Raw genomic sequence first — 20742 nt, 5'->3', positions numbered from 1 at the left:
TCTCCTTTTTATACACTTGGTGAAGACTGCCCATCAAAATCTGCTCTCCCTTCTGTCCTAACACCACAACTAGATTACACTTCCCATCTTTCCTTGCAGGTAGGTGTGACCACGCAACCAAGGTAGGTGCAAGTAAGCTATCTCCAATGGAAGATGAGCAAAACTACTGCACACCACACCTAGAAGGCCTCAGGACAGAAGACATGCCACCCTACACTTTCTTCCCCTTTCCAGCAGGCAGAATCTGAGCATGGCCACCACCCACCTTCCATGCTAAGGATGACAGCTCTTCCCCAAAGATGATAGAGCAATGACTCACAGGGAACCTGAGTCCGCTGAAAGATTCCACGCAGCAAAACTGCCTTGCTCGCCTGGAATGCCCTCCTCAGACTCTATGAAAGGGAAAATAAAACTTATATTTCCTTAAGCCACTGAAATTATTGTTTTTGCTGTCACCTCCTGGTTTTATCCTAATTAATACAACAGAAGCAAAGGGCGACAGTAGTTATGCTCTGAGAAGCGGTGTTGAGTAGTAATCTAGAGTCCCCAGGGCTTAAACCTGAGATCCACTTACTAGAAGCATGCCCTGGGTAAGCTATACAGCCACTCCGTGCCTCAGTCTCCTCATCTGTAAAATGGAGCTAATGGTAGTACCTATCTCATTGGGTTGTTATGAAGAGTAAGGGAATCCGTCTACGTAAAACAAGAGTGATTAGCACAAAGGAGTCACTATTATAATTTCTACATTATTTCCAAAAAAAGTAGTCTCAATTTTACCGTCATATTTTAGTCATTTGATTTAGAAAAAATGAACATATCTAGAAGTCAGTCCTAAAAATAAAAAGGATGAAGGCTAAAACATCAAGCATTCTTTGTTTGTGTAGCAGGAATTACAAACACAATAGTAAGAATAATCTTTTTGAGAAGCCCAAAGAACTGCTTAACCTCATTGGTGTGAGCCAAAAACAGAGTTTTATTCTAAATTCTTTTGTTTCAGAGTTCTGTGAGTTTAGGTCAGACTTTTCATCTTATTTACACACACACTTTCTAATCTGAGCACACACACACTCACACCTCCACACACACACACTCTCACACCTCCACACACACACACTCTCACCAATTTAGAGGCCACATGCTCCCTCTATATTTCGGCCCACAATTTATGCAGTTATGAAATAAAGTGCTATTCATTCAATGAAGAGGCGCGTTGCTGCTGCATAAAAAGGTGGCTTGTTAATTCATTTCTCCAGTTTTAATACTTTCTCACAATCTCTCCCCAAAATTCTGGAATGTGTTTAGGTGTGTATTACTGTACTGTGAGGAAAAAATATTAACCCCTTCCTCAACTCCAGGAAACTTAACTCACCTTCAGCTCTAGCCTTTCAAGAAGATAGTTTTAAAAAATTAAACCGAAATTGTTTCAGGCAAGCAGCCTGGTTTCTAAGGAGCTATGAGTTTACAAACGTCATGTTACTAAACGAGTTTACTAAAGGAAGAATTTTAACTTTTTTAAGCTGAATATATTTTCCCAAGACAATTAACACAAATTTCCTCTCATTTTTTCCATAACAGTAAAATCAGTTAAACCAGAGACTGAGCAGATTAAAGTGTGAGTTGAAATGCACCATTGTTGAAAGAAAGGAAAGTAGTATCTTTTGAAAATTAATGCACACACTCATTTTTCATCTCCCCAACACCTTCTGCTCCCTGGAGGGAGCTCAGAGAGCTCTCAGCAGGAGAAAGAAGGACATGAACAGGGCCACAGTGCTGACATAACCCCTGCGTGCAAAGAGGGAGAGAGATCTCAAGCTAGGGGTGCCAGTGGAGCCCACCAGACTGGAGACTTTCTAGGTAGATCCTTTCAAATCTTTTTGATGGTGCCCACAGAACATTTAGAGATCCCCAACCTACAATCACAGCTCTTATCTTCTTGGGTTATAAGAAAGCAAAAAGCTCATTCCTTGAGAAATGCAAAGCCAAAATCACATTAAAAGTCATCACACTCCCTTCTTGAGACTCAATATCACCCACTCCCATATCTGAATGCTCCAAACAAAGGCTTATGAAGGCAGAGATAGAACAAGTACTGGGAAAGGTGACACGTGGCACCCAGCACAGCTCCTGGCTGGTTGTGGAGAGGTTTAAAATGTAGTCACTAGGAGAATATGCATACTGGAGGACTTCCAGTCAAGTTGCTAATGGAGAAACTGATTATACTGGATAACTAAAAATGCTCTGTATTGTTAAACTTGTATTATGTGCATGCTGAGGTCAGGATTACAATGTTTAAGTGGACCACTATTCTGAATGGACTTTATCCAAAAAGGGAGGAGGGGAAGGCTGATGAGCAAAAGAAGGTGAATCCACAGGAGGGAATAAATAGGTCATTGCTCTGAGCCGACTGCTGTCTGTCCTTATGTGCAATGCCACAGACGTGCGTCCACCTGGCAACTGTCCCTCCCAGGCTCATTGGGTGGCTAGAGTAGCCTGGAGCCCTGAGAAGGAGCGATAGCCCATAGGTCCACAGAGCGTTCAAATGGTCCCTGCTCATCCTCCCCCCTCCATCTGTATTCCCGGAACAGTGCGCCCTTTAAGTCACTGGTATTTGTCATACACTGTAATAATTCTTGTGTTCTAGCATTCTAATCAAATTACAAACTAGACTCCAACTGCCACTGGCCAGAACTTCCTCACTAACCAGGAACCATGATTCCCAGACAGCTTAAAATCAGCTCTCACGCACCATGCTTGGGACAACCAGAACCTGGCCTCTTGCATTCTTTGCGCCTCCAGAACACATTCTAAAGCTTTTGAGGACTTCGAACAAATACCTCTGTGAGGAAGAATAGGAGAAGTCATGGAAGCATCAGGGACAACTAACCTTGACTGGGTTCCCCACTGGGATTAGGGAGTGTGGAGAAGTAGAAGGACTCCCTTAAACAAAGGGAATCATGAGCCCTCTAAGGATGAGTGTTTTGTGACACATCATCTTACAAACCTGAGAAACTTGTGATGCCACCTTTCCATGATGAAATTCCATCAGGCTAGCTGGAACACAGAGCCTCAAAATAACTAGTATTGAACATAAGAATCTGAAGGAGTTCTGGAGGTGGATGGAGGCAATGGTTGCATAACAATGTGAATGAACGTAATGCCACAGAACTACACCCTTAAAAATAGTTAAGATGGTAAATTTTATGTTATGTATATTTTACCACAATGTATATAATATCACAATTTTTTGTAAAAAAGCTCTTGATTAGGCTTTAATTTTTGATCAACGGTAGATATTTACTCGTCAGTATCCTCTATAATTTTATACTAAGAACCTCTTTGCAACGGTCATCATGCTTAATAATTTAGAAAATAATTAAAATTTTGAATCAAATAATCATCAAGTTGTCAGGTCACCCTGCAGCTCTATCATTGGCATTTCAGTTGTGTATACATTCGAGTTTGATTGCCATGATGCATGAACAGTACACAGAAAATAAGACCATTTCTTTAAGAAGTGTCATTTGCCAAACACTTTTTTACAATCAATTCTAAATATTACAAGTTAAGAGAATTATGTAATATTGCAATATGGATTAATCTAGCTTTAATCACATCTCCCTTTTTCTAGAAATTAGTGTGCTAAAAATGGCATGTTTTCAAATAAACTAACAGAATGGTTAATTGGATTCCTCCTACTGTCTTGACGGATATTAATTAAAAAAAATTCTGCACTCAAAAACACCATCTTTAATTTCCTGACATACATAATTTAAAGAGTTTTTAACATTATTTCTACAACAAGATACACCAATTTAAGATCAATAAAGATCTATTGTGGTTAATTCTACTTATCAGCTGCCATAAAACATGTGCTAAAATTAGTTGCTGTACTCAAGGACAATCTCTGAAAACCAGAACATAAAAACAAATTATAACTCCCTAGTACTTGACCTTTCACTTAGATATTAAATTTCCCCAACCCTGAAATTAGAATAACAAGCAGCTGTCCGTTGTGTGATTTTTCTCCGGCACCAACGCAATGGCCAGGCACACAGCAGGGGCTCAACAAACATATGATAAAAGACTAAACAAGGAAAACAATATGAAGGTTCAAGAGTTTACAATACATACTAAACATGAGATGTATTCTCAGACACCTTACTTTGGCAATTGATCAAGTCACAAAAAAAATTACATATGTAGCTCTTTATAAATTATGTCATTTCCAAATACAGTACCTTGCTATATGAATTACTATCTGTATTATCTTGCATTACTGCATCCTATTAAGGAAAGTTTGGTAGTTATTTTGTTTGGAATGTGAATAATTTCCTAACATATCTGTTTTGCAATGTTGATGATATTGAATTTGTTGCCACTGATGGTTTACTCTTTTTCAAAGTAGAACATAAGGTATGTTGAATTCGTTGTGGAAATATGAAGAGGATAAAATATAAATAACTAAAAAGTGGAGTACCTGTATTTTTAAATGACACTGCTTAACCAGCTCTTTATGCTGACACGTTGGGGGATGGTAGAGTGCTGAAAGAGGATTTCTGAGGAATGATAACATAATTTGATAAACAGTAGAACATTTGGACAGAAGTGGGGATAATAGGTTGTATTAACTTAACAAAACCCATTGCCTTCTATTTCTTTTGGTTTATTTTACCCAGACGTGCTTTACATGGAAGGTATCCAGTAAATTCAGGTTAAATAAAAACAAAATCCTCCCCATATATTTTAAATACACCATTTTATAAAGCATTCTCATCAATTTAGAACATGCTGCTTGAGGTATGTTACATTACAAGATCACACGCAAAGCCCACGGTCTACCAGTTGTCAACGGGAAATTCTATTTAAGCGTAAAATAGATTCCATTATTTTCCCCTTCAAAGACCTGTACTTTCCATTAGCAAGAATAAATCAATTCCCCTTCCAGGATAACCACCAAGTTAAACTCTGCTGTCTCAAACTATCTGATTCAGGAGTCGGCAGCTGGGTGACACATGAAGTTTTATGCCCATATGGTTTATAGGCATATTACTAAGACGGAATTTAAAACGAAGGGTAACCTAGGCAATGCAAAGGGCACCCTGTGCTCTGAGAGGTTCTGGACCTTCTGCTGATAGAGGAATACCAGTGCTAACCCACACATGGTGTCCACACATGTGAATATGCCTACACATGCACCGACCTTCTACAAGTGAGATTCAAAAAAATAAAAAATATATACTTTTTGAGAAAATCAAGGAAAATTTAAACATGGCCCGGGAATTAGGTGAATTTTAAAGGATGATTATTAATTTTTAGATGTGAAAATAGCATGATGGTTATGTATAATAGAGACCTTATCAAGTGGAAGTACATTCATTCAGGGTGTATGTTTTCCTCCTGGTTAGCCTCGAGGGAAACTTTAGTAGGTCCTATAATTCTCTTGCTACGAGTAGGTAACGGAAAGTCCTAAAGTTACTTGAAGTCACAAAACACAGTTGTAATTCAAAAAATAGAATGTTCAGGTCAATATATTAACCCACCCTTTAAGTAAGGTCAAAAAAGACTGCTTGCTCTACTCCATAAGCCCAGCTAGGAGCAGTATAGGTGGATCAAGGGTTTCTATCTTTTCTACTCACTTCCTCTCCCACTTGTTAGCTGCTGTTACTATCCCCCTGCCCCCAAAGTTGGAACAAATGGAGAAAGAAGATCACTTTAACTGCTACTGCCACAAAAATGGAGTGATGAAGACTGCTGACTACTCCCAATATCCATCAGCCTCTTCTTCTTTACAAAAAGAATTCAATTTTTAAGCTAGGCCCATTGCTATCAGCAACAAGGTTCTATTTCCTAGCCTCTCTTAGAGCTGGGCATAACCTCATGACTAAACTCTGACTAATGAGATACAAACAAAAATATAAGGTGCAAAAATATCCTGCAAGCACCCTTAAAAATGAGGAAACATACCCTTCCTCTGCCTTTCCTTTCTCCTGCTGCCTGGAACATTGAATGACGGATGGCTGAAGCTTTAGCTCCCTCTAACCATGAGCAAGAAAACCACATTCATAAGCCATCAGAGCCCTGACCTTGGAAGCTTGTTCCTGAGATCTGTGTGGAGCCACCACTCTATCTTTGTATTGCCCACTTCCTGACTTATTCTTTGTAAGAGAGAAATAAACTTCTATTTTGTATTACCATTGTTCTGTCATTCCTATGCAAGCAAACTTACTCCTCACTAGCACAGGTGGCTTCACACTCTCTGGACCAGCAGACACTTAAACCCAACTCTCTGTCTCTCAAGAGTACTCTTGTGGGTTTTCCAGGGGCTGCCCTCAAACTCCTTGTGATATGGGTGATGTATTCAAGTCCCCTATTTATCACTCCCCTACCACCATACAACCCCTTTATTTCACTCTAAAGCCCTTTGCTGGCTGTGCATCTTGGGCAGAGATCAACCAGTACCAGTCTGGCTCTCCATCCCTGCATGGCCACATCTGGTCCCTAGGAAGCACATATAATCACTCCAACAAACTTGGCAGTGGAGGGAGCCCTATCCCAGCTGCTCTCCACTCAGCAAGGCCACCAAAACATCTCTCCAGAGTCAAAGGCAGCCCACCATGCTCCCAGCTTAAAGGGACAGAGAGCATGCTCTCTAGGCAGCCTGTCTCCAGGCTTGGGGCGGGAGGGCAGCAGGCCCTCTTCACACTTCCTGCGGAAGAGGGGATGATACAGACTCACAGCTGAGGCTTCTCCAAATAAATACTTTTACAAATCCTACATCGATGCTTTTTATGCCCTCAGGATGAGGAGGATTTTCAAGAGCTGTGAACCTTGGCATTTAGCTATTTCCTTTGAAAATCCCCATTTTGGTCTTTCTCATAACTTATTTTATTAACTACTACCTAGTACCTCTTGAGGTGTTAGTCAAATTTTCCAATTCAACAGCCTGTCACAAAAACAATAAATTATGTGGGAATGCACATTTATGCTAAAACTGTACAGAAAAGCAAGGAAACCATTAACAATATCAGGAAGAATGGTTACCCCTGGGATGGGGGTCAGGTGGAAGAAAGGAAGGAAACGTGACCAGTAAGCACATGTGAGGAGCTTCAAAGAGAATATTCTAAATGATAATCTGAATACTTATTCACTCTATTATCATAAGTTAAAGTGTACACACACGTTACGTATACATATGTTAATTCATAACTTATGAATTTAAAAGTAAACAAAAGAACAGACAGAAGATAATATCTAAATTCCATAGCAAAACAATGTGAAAAGACCGCACTGAGAAATAGCTCATGAACTCAACAACTTTCTGATTAGGATCTGGCTTCTATGGCGCTTGTCTATGGGAAAAGAAGCTGCTGATCATGTAGATTTTATTGTTGGTATTAAGGCTCTTGTTAGCTCTATTTTCATCAGCGACGATAGGTAATATTTCTTGTGTGCTTATCCCACTCTATCCTCACAATAATCTAATCCTACTGAAAGGCAGTATGAGGAGGTGATAAAGAGAAACAGACTGACAAGATTCAAATCCAGGCTCTAACCCTTAATAGCTGTGTAACCTTAAGCAATACATTAAGCCTCTCTGGACCTCAGTTTCTCCACCTGTAAAGTGGAAATAATATAGTTCCTACCTTATAGGGTTGTTGTGAGGATGAAATGAGTTAATATTCCTAAAGCGCTGAGACAGCAGCTATCACATAGTGAGTACAATACATAAGTCTGCTATTTTTCCCATTTTACTCAGAGCAGTAAAGTAACTTGCCTAATTCCACAGCTAGTACATGACATCTAGTCTCACCCAAATGTTAGGCTTCAAATCCCATGTGCTTAACCACTATGCTTGTTATTAACAACCATGACAGTTATTTGTCAAAGTAAACCAACCCCTGTGCCTTTTGGGTCCTCCTCGACCTTGAGGCATATTTATTAGATGACTTACTCAGGGCCTGATGATGACCACAGTAGGCTGAAAAAAAAGCCAGACTCTGGGCCTTTGAAATAGAGGACCTGATCCTCCATCTGAATCTGCTCTGGCTCATCAGCTGCTAACCTTCCCTTGGGTAATCCTAGGACAGCTATTGGCTATCCTGCCTGACTTCCTACTGAACTCAGGATTCTCAAAGGCAGGCATTGGATTTGAGTTCTCAATTTCCAGCAATATAACAATCAGCAAATATAAAATGTAAATTCTTCTGTAACCCTAGATAGATTCAGATTATACCGACTTCATCTTCAGGAGCAACTTTTCCTTCAAAAGCTTTCTAACTTTCCCAGGCCAAGGTCCGCTATACCTGTGAAGGGCCTAGGATTGGGAATTGGTCCAAACACCATCATCTGCCACAGGTCCCCGCTGTCCCGAAGAAATTATGCAGTGAACGAGCAGGGGCTCCAGTTCCATTTCTGCCGCTAACACCCATATGAACCTGGCTGAGCCACTTGGCTCTCTGAACTTCAACTTCCCCTTTTGGGGAAGAGAAAAATTAGACCAGATGATCTATTAATTCCCTTCCATTCTTTGATCTTTATAGCTTTGTTTTAATTCAGAGCCAAATCTCCTTTTGATTTGACCACATTAAAAAACAACTCAAAACAAATTCTCACTCTAAGGAGATAGACTACTTTCCATAATGCACAAATGGAAAACAATGCTATTGCTATTTGCAATTGTGAAGGGACAAAGGCACTTTCAAAAACCCCAACATGAGCTGCTGGGACCACTGAGAGGGAAAAACCTATTGTACTGATAACCGTGTATTACATGAAACTTATGGCTTAAAAGCTGAGAATAATAAGCAATAAATTGAGCCTATGCCTAATCTGGTTCATGCCAATCAGTATGTGAGCATGCGTATGCCTGTGTGTGTATGCATGCTCATAGCAGACAGCAGATTTTTTTAGAAATGTAAATAATAAATGAGGAAGTACTGTGAACACTGCAGAAAAAGACAACATTCATTACGGTGATTATCTCAATGATGCCAGATAACTTATCAAAGATACTGAGTGATTCGTAATCTTATTTTTGCCCCTGTACTAACAAAGTGCTTGCTATTAAATCAATGATGCAAATAAATTTTTGAATTAGACTGCACAGAAGAAATAAGTTGAAGGAGTAAGAATGGAATACCACATGGACTTTCATGTGATAATGGTTTGAGATCTAAAATTATTCTCTTTATCAGTAACATTACTGATTGGTTTTCTCATCTTCCAAGCATCATTGTAACTTATATTTTTATCCTGTAAAGCTATTTTAAGATTCTTTAATTTAGTAAAATTAATTTTATCAGATATATCTGCTCAGAACCCTGATTCATGAAAAAAAAAATGTAAACTATAAATAATGAATTTCTGCATGCATTTTTAAAAAGTTTCAAAATCTTTGTAGCAGGACCCTTCTTAATAGCCCAACAATCCTGAACCCTTCATCAAACTTCCACGTACTGTATTTGGTACACTGGACTCTGATACAAGAGGGATAAAAAAGACAAATGATCTAGGAAGCTGAGGTATGTCATTGGTAATGACCAGGCTATTATTCTGAATGATAATGCCAGGTGTGCACTGAACACTTTGCCTAATTAGACTTCACACAAGGGGGGAAAATGCTTTAATATTTAACAAGTATAATGGTGTAATCAATGTACACAAATCAAACCTGATAAGGAATATTGCTTATTAAAGAGAGAGACAGATGGCTACAGGAAAGGTATAGTCATTAAATGTAAAAACAAGACTCCAACTATGAACACCAGCCATGTACTTTTAAATTACCACTCCAACCAGACATTCCACACAGTATTTAGTCCCATTCTCTTGCTCAGTAGATATAGATACACCCACACCATTGATTTAACGAAATAACTGGGTTCAAATAAATCACCTTTGCTGTTTCTCAAGGCTGTCTTTTCTTAACCATTTTTGCTGCTGTCAAAATCTCAGTGAGTCAAGATGTCCAACATCTCTCTTACAATCATTTCAGTTAGATAATTAGTCCTCCTTTTTATTACCTTCAAGAACACTTAATGTGTTGGAGGCCTTCCTGACTCGATTAAATCCACCCACCCTGCCACAAAATTATGACTATATTTGTTTATAGGTAGCTTTAAAGAAAACACAAATAAGAAGACAGTACCTAGGAATACAGTCAAAAACAGGCAAGTTTATGAACTGCAAATCATAGTAAAAGAAATTTATAAAGGTAGGTAATCTATTTAGTTTCTCCAAGGTCAGCCTGACACTCAAATATAAGGCTCCTACAAGGCAATTTGCATGTTTGTGGACAGTTTCTTACTAATCCTAGTGACTATTAAGTTGCTGCATTTGTTCACTCCACACATATTTACTGAGAACATCCTGTGCTCACACACTGTGCTACACTCCTTGGAAAACATCAAAACCTGTGTAATCTAGAGTCTCTACGCTCCAAGAGTCCACAGTCTTGTCCAAGTCTGACATAAAAGCAACTATGATGCCCACTACTTTAATGGGCAAACAGACCTATGTTCAAATGTTGGTTCTGACTGTCATAGTCATCCGACCCAGCTAAGGTATTTCATCCGTCTGAATCTCAGTTCTTCAAGTATTGCCATATGGGTTTCTTTTTTAAAATTCCACAAAGTGTTTCAAATAGTGCTTAGCACGTAGTAGATTTCTTCCTAACTTTCTATCATTTCTGTATCCCCAGGAGAAAAAAGGCCTCATTTTCACTGAAAAACTAATTATTCAACCCATGACTTAGCCACAATGATACCCATATCCAATGATACCCAGAGAAGATGTGGATTTTATCTCTCATTAGGCACAAACAATCCCATTTTTGACTTGTGTCCCTAACTAACCAAACTCCTCCAGAACTACTCTTACCAAGTGTTTCCAGAAAGATTATGAATTTGAAGTGCAGAGAACAAAGTATTTCGGATTTTAGGTCGCTAGCTGGATGTGGCCTTGAAGTAGGTTCTGAAAGTTTACCGTCCCCAGGGAAGATGTTCCATGTGTCATTAAGCCATAACTTGATAATATATTCCCTACTTTGTATTTCACCCTACTGGGAGCTCCTTGAGGTCAGAAACTCCTGTCCTTTCATCTATATATCTCTGGCACTGAGCACAGTGCCGGGCACATGGTAGAAGCTCTACAACCACATTCTGAACAGATTCTGAGAGCAGGCAGTTGTATAGGTGGCATTGTTGTAGGGGACCCTAAAATAGCCTGACAGTGGCTATGGTACCTTACTATGTTGCAAGACCCATCAAGAGCATCATGAAACACAAGGGACTTAGGTTCCATTCCTAACAATGTCATTCCACTAAGTATCTGGGCCATCTTTATTAAGTCATTTCCCCTCTCTGGGCTTTCTGCTCATTTGAAAATATGAAGATAATCCAATAATCTCAAACATACTATTACTTCTGCAAAGTACTAAGGCTAGACCAAGTGATCATAGAGATATTATCTTTGTTGATGTATCTTTGTTGATGTAACTAATGGTCCTCTCATTACTTCTAACTCCAACAAGTCATTATCAAGACTTTTATATTAGGTCTACAAATCCTCCAGGACTCAAGTGCCATTTCAAAGATTTCTAATTTGTATAAATAAAATAAGTGAACATGGCCTGCTTTATTCAAATCTTCTCCATTCATTCTCTGACCCTCATTCCTAAATGATAAGGAGCAGCAGTAATACCTGTCCACTTCACACTGGCATGACAATTTGCCCCCCAAATAATCAAATGGTCATTAATGGAGACTAGAAAAGGAGTCCATAGAAGTTGGTGCCTCCTGTATGTCTTTACCCTAGGCCTAACCATCTCCACAAAGTGGAACAAACACTTCCTCATGCTTTCAAGCAACCAGACGTTCTACAGAGGACCAAAAAACCTACAGTTCCTGCATTTCTTCCCACAGTTCCATCAGAATACAAACATGAGGACACCTTCCTTGCATAAAAGGTCTAAGGGGTTCTCTCATGGCCTCTGTCATCCACACTAATCAATATCAGTACTGGTACTGGTTTGGACTCATTCTCAGTGGGAGACAAAAGGAAATTCCAGTAAAGCTGGATAAATTCTCTTGTATACCCAAGGATATTCATAGAATACATCCTCAGGTTTTTTAAATTACTTAAGTGAATAATACACTCTCTACAAAGAAAAACATTTTTGAGACAACCCAAGACCTAAGATGTTGAAGTGGGTCCAATAAAGTAACTAGTTCTACACTCAGATTTTGGCTTCAGCCACCACTTGGATTGATGAATCCATTCGCAGTCCATAAATTTCATCATTTTGCATTCAAATGGCCTCTGTGTCTAAATAATTAAATTCCTCCTTTGGAGATTAAGAACTTGTTCATGGTCACAGAGTGAGTCAGCTCTGGAATCCTTCTCCACCAACCTAATCACCGACTGTATCAACTTGTCCACACCTCCATCCAGAGGAGAGATTTTTAAAAACATCTTCAAAGTTGGCTCTCTCCTGTTATTCAGGCCCAGAAATCGCTTTGTCCCAGAAATCTAAGGGCCATAAGTTAGTGAAAAAACGAAAGGAACCTCCCCCACCAAAGAACATGCTTTAGTTAGAAGCCAGAGCTTGCAAGTCATAGGTACATCCAAAGAAATGTCCGCTCAAAACACATTATGTAGCCACAGATGTACTTAAATAAATCTTATTTCTATGCAAATAAGATATCCAAAGGTACTCTGGGTATTTTGAGTTACTTCGGTCTATGGAGGCCCAAGAAGAAGTGTTTATTTCCTACCCAGTTGCATATACAGTAGATGAGAAATAAGAAAAGGACAGCTACCATCCTTTCGCCATCTAGTTAAAGTAGCCGAGGGACATTAAGAATTCATTCTCTAACTGCAGGTCTCACTCGCCGTCTCTATCCCCTCAATCCAAGAGTGTAAACTACATAAAGATACCAAGGGTGGTTTTCTGGGATTAATTTCCATATCTAAGGATCTTATCATAGTGACATGTACACAGTGGGTAATAAGACACATTTGATTATAATCATCTAGAATTTAAGACATTAAAAACTATCCAAGAGTAGAATTAGAAGATTCAAAATCCAGGGCAAACAATGTAGAATGTTCCTCCTAGTCTTCCAAACTGGGTCCTTGTTTTCTCTTTTAGACTTTCTTCCTGTGCACCTCTGTCATAAGTACAGCTGGATATGTCTCAAGTATTGACCATGTGCTAAGTAGTTTAGGTATCTTATCTATATCCATCAACGAACTAGTCAGTAAGAGAGGCCCTATTACCCTCATTTTACAGATGAGAAAACTGGGATCTCAAGAATTAAATAACTTGCCCAAGATCACAGCTAAGAAAGAATGGAATCATAAACCTGGGATAACTGACTTTAACTCCCAAGCTCACTAGCAAGGAGCTGTTTCCTCATTCAGTTCATTTCCCCTATTTTCTCACTTATTAAATGTGTGTTCGGCACACATTTATACCACTAATCCTCCAAGAACCATATGAACTAACTTGGATTTCATTTCAAGAGCTAGTCCTCTTTCTACAAAGCTATCCTTGTGTTGTTTTCTTAAAGTTTGTTTGTTCGTTTCATTTTAACACACTATTAATTCTATAAAACAGGCTTTTGAAAATTACAGTAACTTACTTTAAACTATTCCCAATTCGATGCTGTTTTTAAATTTTTTGTATTTTTTTAAAAACTCTGAATCAAGCTTCTCTTGCACCTGGGCAGGTTCTATTTGCTTATTCACAGAAGGGCCGGTTTATACTTATGTGCCAACACATAATAAATAATGAGTCAAGATCTCCTGCTCTCTGGCTGAGGTAGCCGATCCTGAACTGTAATGATTTTGTAAAAATTCGTATTCCCTCCTACCACCCACAGCATCTACCCTGGACACCAAACAAAGCAGCTTATTATCATGAAACCACTAGGCACATCTCTCTAAAAACATTCTCTGGTCTCACAACCCAGCCCATTCTACAGAAAAGCCAGCAGGACCCTATGCAGGGGCCCCACGGACCTGGCTCCTTGCCTCACTGTGAAACATACATGGGTGTATTTAACAAACCTCCGACTGGGAAAAAAAAAAAAATTTTAAGGCGTATTTTCCTGATACCAGCTACCTCTTGAAGATCTAGAGTGGGAACTGACAACTAATAATTTTGACTTAGCTCCTGCTGAGAGAGGATGCACTACTTATGGAAAAACCCTGCAGCCGAAGACCACGGAGCTAAATGTATATAACAGGAAATGCACCAACTAGAGGATGCCGGAGGGCTGCTGACCTCTTTCTAGCTCTTCAGGAGCACCCGCCCAACCTATAGCTGCACAACTGAGCCTCATGCCCCTCAAGAACAAGTTGCTCATACTTTTGACTTCCTCTCCATCTAGATCCCAAACCCTTTCCATTCGGCCCCCCTCAAACTTCGTTTCTGGCTTGTTCCTATTTCCAGGAGACCTGAGTTCTTAGCTGCTTCCCCTGATAGCCTCTCCCTCACCTCCTGGACCTAAACCTTATTCTACACCACAGGTACCTGTCCTGAGCTCCAAGATGCCATTGCCTCCTGGAATTCCTCTTCTGGCCAACAATTCAGTGTGACAGGAACCCTACCCTAGCACCAGCTCACACACCACACCCAACACCACTGCCTAGTCTGTCACAGGCAACAGGGAGAACTAGAAAGTAACATTTTAAATGAATTCATCACAGTCTACCTTGGATTTTAGATATCTTTATCTCTACAACCTCCGTAAGTGTGTGGGGGAGGAGGAGAAGAGGGACAGGGACAGGGACAGGTGAGAAGAGACAGATAAGAAGGAAGAGGAGGGTTAGTACCTCCTATCTCTGGTGACTTGGCGCTTTCTCTATACATTTAATTCTTACAATAGCCCATAAGGTATTATTATTTCCATTATGCGCACAAGGCAACTAAGCCTCAAGATGTTCAATGATGGGACCAGGACCCCCAGTCAATAAGTGGTAGAGGTGGGATTCAAACCCTAGGACTGCCCAGCTCCAAAGACCCAAATGCTTTCCCGTCTACTGCAGTCTTCCCCATCTTTGTAACCTCTGTAGTGTCTAGCAGAGTACCTTAATATGAGAAGTAAATAATAAATATTTGTTGAATGAATGCATGGATGGTTGACTCCAACCTTCACGCCTTAAAATTCTGCAAACCAAACACTCGATTTTATTTATATATTCTATTTACACCATGCCTGCAAAGTACTTTGATAAGAAGTTAAACGTTGTACAGAAATAAGTTGTACTACATTATATTTTGAGCTACTAGAAAAAGCTATATATGAAAATCTATAAATAAAAAGTGCTGAAGCAGACCCACTAATAAAATTCATTTGTTCTCTTGCTCCATCATGTCCAGAAATGGATACAAATACAATAATCTAAGGAAAATCAGTATTTTCACATTTTGTTAATCCTCAGAACTCTACAACATTTTCTAGGCTGCCAATACAATGAGTATGCTGGAAAAAAACAGCACAAACATTTTGAGCTTGAGTACTGGATTCAGGCAGACATGGACTCAAGGCCCAGGTCCACCACTTATGAGCTGACCTTGGGCAAGCAACTCATCTCCCTAAATGCTGGTTTTCTCATCGGTAAAATGCAGATAATAACCGTGCTGCTTCTTAAATTGGATGTACAGATTAAATGAATAACTCATGGCCCACACTTAGCAGAAGCTGCCAGGTGGTTAAGTGCTCCGTAGGTGTTAGCCATTTTCACACGTCAAGATAAGAACTGTCATGGAAGCGCAACAAGGAACCCAAAAGGAATCACTTGCTTTTGAAAACATTATAATAAGCACCAAATTCCCCTAAATCCTCTGTTCTAAATTACTGGGATTACTAGAAAGATCTATCCCAAAAGGAATCCCATTAATAATCATAATGATGATGATAACAGTAATAACTGGAGTGACATATTCCTCATTTACTATGTGCCAAGCACTGTTCTAATCACTTGTAGACAAGGGCATCTTACACAGTTGTGCAGATTGTGCCACATGCGAATGCCCAGCAGGAGGTGAGTGGGGCTAAAGCTCAGTCCACTCTCTGTTTATGCCATGCACCCTGACACGGAGTGGCCCACCACAAAGGGGCACTTGGTGGGCTAACAGCAGTCCTGTTTACATTTGCTAACTGATACATTATCTTTAGCAAGTTTCTAATGAATGGGAAACAGAAGTAGAAAGTCATTTTTGAGAGTACCCAGGACCTAAGCTGAAGACCACCATTTTAATACCATCATGCACCACTTAACGGGGATATGGTCTGAGAAATGCAACATTTGGCGATTTCATAGAGTGCATTTACACAAACCTAGATGGTATAGCCTACTGCTGTGATTATACTTGTATGTGCTGTGATTGTATGTGCTGTACTTTTATATGGCAGCATAGTAGGTTTGTTTACAGCAGCACTACCACAAACATGTGAGTAATGTGTAGCACTAGGATGTTATAGTGGCTATGATAGCACTAGGTGGTGAAAGTAATTTTTCAGTTCCATTATAATTTATGGGATCACCATAATATATTTGGTCTATCATTGATCACATGGTTGTTATGTAGCACATAACTGTAATTTCATTAACAGAGTAGGTAAGTACACCCCAAAATCACCAGTGAACAACTATTAAGCCCCACAGTGTATACCCAAGTGCCTTGGGAACCTGAAAATAGGCAGGCCCTGATGTTTAGTATAAATAGACAGTTCCCATGTTACCTCATTCCCTGTTTCCTGCTTCCCTTTCCTCTATCATCTCAAATGTTCCTGGGTGTGAAAATGAAACAAAAATATCAGCTATGACCCCAGGATAACCAAACATTGTGTTTTTTATTGTCTAAAAACAACAAAAATGATCTGTGCATCTAAGGCACATTTCACTAAGTAATAGGTTCAAAACATTCTACTGCAAATTCTCGAAGTCAGTCCAGGAGGCACCTCCCAAGTACGAGTTCCTAAAAATGACTCCTATGTATAAAGACTCATTCATTTCCTCCCACCTAAGGCATCCATAATCTTGGTCAGCTTGGACAAGGGCTCTTGTCCAAACTAAAATGCCTCGTTCTGCATACAGCTTTATATGTAGCATCTTGGCTTAGACTCAGCTTCATTCTGGAAGAAAGAAGAGAAGCAGGGCGATGCCGTGGCCCTCACCAGCTGGGTTGAGGGTGAAAGCCACACTCTCCCGGTTCTAGAGAAACATTACTTTGTGAAAATGGGATCTGTGTGATTTTTAATATGCTCAGAATCCTAAAAATAATCAAGAAAAAAGTTAGTTTAATCAGAGGAAAATGATAATGAAAATTATCTTCGACTTTCACACAAAAGTTATTCCTCTTACCCGGTTTCCTAAAGAGTACCAATCTAGACCTGGATAGAAAAACAGCAAAAAATCAGATTACCTTGTTTTAAAATCCCACCATGTGAAATTCAGAATTGCATTCGGCCAAGAGAAGAAACTCCTTGGTAAGATTTAGGGCCTGCAATGCACTGAACTCTTCTCTAACTGTTACTGATTTTACTTTAGAGATTAATGGTGTTTAGTCCAACATTGTAATTAAATTTCACTGAAAACCTAAAAATACAGCATTCTCTTATTCATTAGCAAACAATATGGCGATATTTCAGTAACAATGCTTGCTTGCATACATTGTCAGTTTTTTTCACACCAAACAGCAAGTTATATCCGACAAATAAAATCATCCACACCTTAAAATTGTCCAGTAGTCTCAAGCCTGACTAATTTCGTTCAAATTAGGATTTAGAAATAAGAGCTCTTTTCAAAAACTCACAGAAGAAACATACCTTTCGATGATACATCTTGGAAGATAATAAAACATAATTTTAAAAGATGGAGTTTAATGTGGCCCCCTTTTAAAAAATAGACACCAGGAGCTTCCACTGACCAGATAAAATTCCTTTTTATCTATAACAAAACTTGTGTTGTTGTTAGTGCTGCAAGTGCTTATCTAGGAAATAATGCCATTTTAAAAGATAAAAATAAGCTCTATCAAAGACATACCAAAAAAAAAAAACTTTAAAATACTAAACCAAAATAATATATTTGATTATAGAAGGTTTTTTTTTAATCACATATTTGAATATAAAGATGTACAAAGTAAAAAGCCCATTCTTCAAGCTCCTTTAAGCCTTTAACTCTGAAGTTATTCCAAAATGGTACTGAATCTGTCATTTAAGACCAGTTTCATTTATTTTTAGGCCTTTGGTAATGCTTTTCACACAAGGTTGCTCTTTTCTAATAAAGTATTCCATGTCGAGAACCTAGGAAGTTAAATTCCTTTGCTACCTTAAAGGACAGAATAATGGCAATAAATGCCAGCCTAGGGTGATACACGAGGCAGAGGAGGCCTCTAGTGGTGAAGCCGCCACTCCAACTTGGCTTTATGTGTTTTATAAGACTGCTTTATCACAAGGGCAAAATCAATAGGTAATAAAGTCTACCTGAGCTTTGCTTCTTTAATAACCTCTAAAATATAGTAGGACTATCATTTAGAATCCCAAGGCCCCTTCATCAGGAATATTAAAAAAAAAAAGGATGTGACCATTACATCCTGTATTTCAAATCGACAAATATTTATTAGGCCCTGATGCCTTGCCAGGCACTGTGCTAGCCATGGAGAGGCAGGGTAAATAGAGATAAGCACCCTCACACAGCATCCTGTTATTTCTTTTCAATGTAATAACATTACATTAAGGACAGAGCTGTAATAATATAAAGATTGGAAGGTACAATTCATCATCATATGACCCTATGATGGATTCTTACCAACAGGAAAAATCTGAAGTATTTCCCAGCCCAACTTCAAAGTGTCAGCTCCTCATTTTCAAATGCCCGTAGAGGGTACCATCTGAAGTTCTTCAACAAATAATTGTTAAACGAATGAATGAATTAATGAACGAATGAAAAGTAAGATTAGAAAGAAAGATTTTTAAATGTTTTTTAAAATGTTGAAACGTGCCAGAGTTGGGAATCCCTAAAACTAAAGAGATACAAAAAACAACATTGATGAAGCACTTATTGTGCCCCAGGCACTGGAATAAGTTATTTCATTCTGCCTAACATCTCTATAGGGTGAGGAATATTATTAGCATTTTACCAAGTAGAAAACTAGCGCTGAGAAAGGGTAAGTAACTTGCCCATGGTCATACAGTTAATAAATAGGAGAGGCCACTTGGAACCCAAGTATCTGGGATGGCAAAGCAAATGCTCACCTCACCATAGTATAAATGGTGAGTCCAAATGTTTGAGACTTCGCTTAGAATCCCATCAATACAGTTTGCAAACAGACATATGAGATTTGAAACACAAAGATGAACAAAATTAAACATCTCAATACTACATAATTTAGAGTACAAACACTATGTTACTACTACCCCATATCCGATTACACATGCGTTCAGATCACTGGTAATGACTAAGGCTTTACATTTTAGCTCTATGCTTCTATTTCCAAGTTTGAAAGACTTTTCTCCTTCCAATAAGCAACGTGAAACCACGGCAGCACAGGGCTTATTAATGCTCATTGTCACAAGTAACACTACGATAATCATGACTTTCTTATGAAGAATGTAAACAGAATTCAAGAAATCTGGTGGAAATTCCACCAGATTCCACCAGATTTCTTGAATTCTGTTAACATTCTTCATATAAGAAAGTTATGATTATCGTAGTGTTTAAATTTCTAGTAATAAGACATGAAAGAACAGTTAATTATTTATTATCCAGACCCATCTAATGACATTTAAATAAAAACTACTCCGAGGCTTTGAAATCAGAATAAAAGTGGAGTTTGCGAAATAAGCATCTATCATTTATTAGTGTTTCTCAAGGCTCACTGTTTCGGCATGTACGGTGCTGTTAAAACCTCTTCCTCTCCCATCACTTTTTCTTTGCTCATCGATGAAAAGATAACTTCAAAATCATTGACGGTAGAGCAGGTGCAGGAAGTGTCACAGAAACAACAACTTTGCTTTCCCTTTGTACAGCTTTCTTTCCTTCTCCTCCCCGCCCTTCAAACCCCGGTACCCTCAGAGCTTGCCCTCTAACAGCTTCTCTCCACCGGCTACACAAAACACTTCCTCCGGGCATCCTCGGTCGCGACGACCATGGCCCGGGTCCAAGGTAGGAGAGCGCGCTGCCCACCCGCCACCCTCGGCACGCCCCCTCCACCCTCTCCATCACGGCAAAAATAACACACCAGTACCAGCAAAGTGGCCGTGCGGGCACGTGTCAAGGCTACTTTTTAGTGGGTGTAAGAGAACGTCATTAAACGGCTAAAGGCTACGAGAAAGGTTGGTGAAGCTAAAGTGACCCCGGAGCCTCCCTGGGAGGCTCCCCCGCGTCCCCGCGCGTCCGCGCCCCGCCGGGGCCGAGCCGCCCCCGAGCCCCGCGGCGTCGAGCCCCCTCCCCGCGGGCTGCCAGCAGCCCCGGCAGGCAGGACGCCGGGAGGCCGGGCGCCGCACCATCCTCCCCGCTGCACTCGCCGCCCCGAGGTCGCGGGCTGGGGCGGGCAAGGAAGCCGCGCCGACGCCCCCGCGCGGCGCGCCTCACCCGGCCGGCCCGCAAGGGTCCCCACTCACCCCGAGGCGCCCCCGGGCTGCCCGGCCGGCTCCTGCTGCTCTCGCGCGGCCGAACTTTCCCTCCTGCGCGGCCGCCGCGGGCTCGGCTCCACCTCCCGCTCCGGCAGCC

General features: G+C 40.0%; 1 protein-coding gene across 1 annotated transcript in view; it reads right to left on the bottom strand.

Moving 5' to 3' along the window:
* The window catches only part of CSGALNACT1 (chondroitin sulfate N-acetylgalactosaminyltransferase 1), a 272752-nt gene extending 252010 nt beyond the window's left edge, over window positions 1-20742 (bottom strand). The window contains exon 1 of the mRNA XM_036228761.1: window positions 20634-20742. The gene's annotated coding sequence lies outside the window, so the exon portion shown is untranslated. The remainder of the gene's footprint in view (window positions 1-20633) is intronic.

Source organism: Rousettus aegyptiacus, unplaced genomic scaffold (genome assembly GCF_014176215.1).
Source record: "Rousettus aegyptiacus isolate mRouAeg1 unplaced genomic scaffold, mRouAeg1.p scaffold_m13_p_11, whole genome shotgun sequence".
Taxonomy (NCBI): Eukaryota; Metazoa; Chordata; class Mammalia; order Chiroptera; family Pteropodidae; genus Rousettus; species Rousettus aegyptiacus.
The sequence above is the reverse complement of the archived record's forward strand: the minus strand, read 5'-3'. Positions and strand labels throughout refer to the sequence as shown.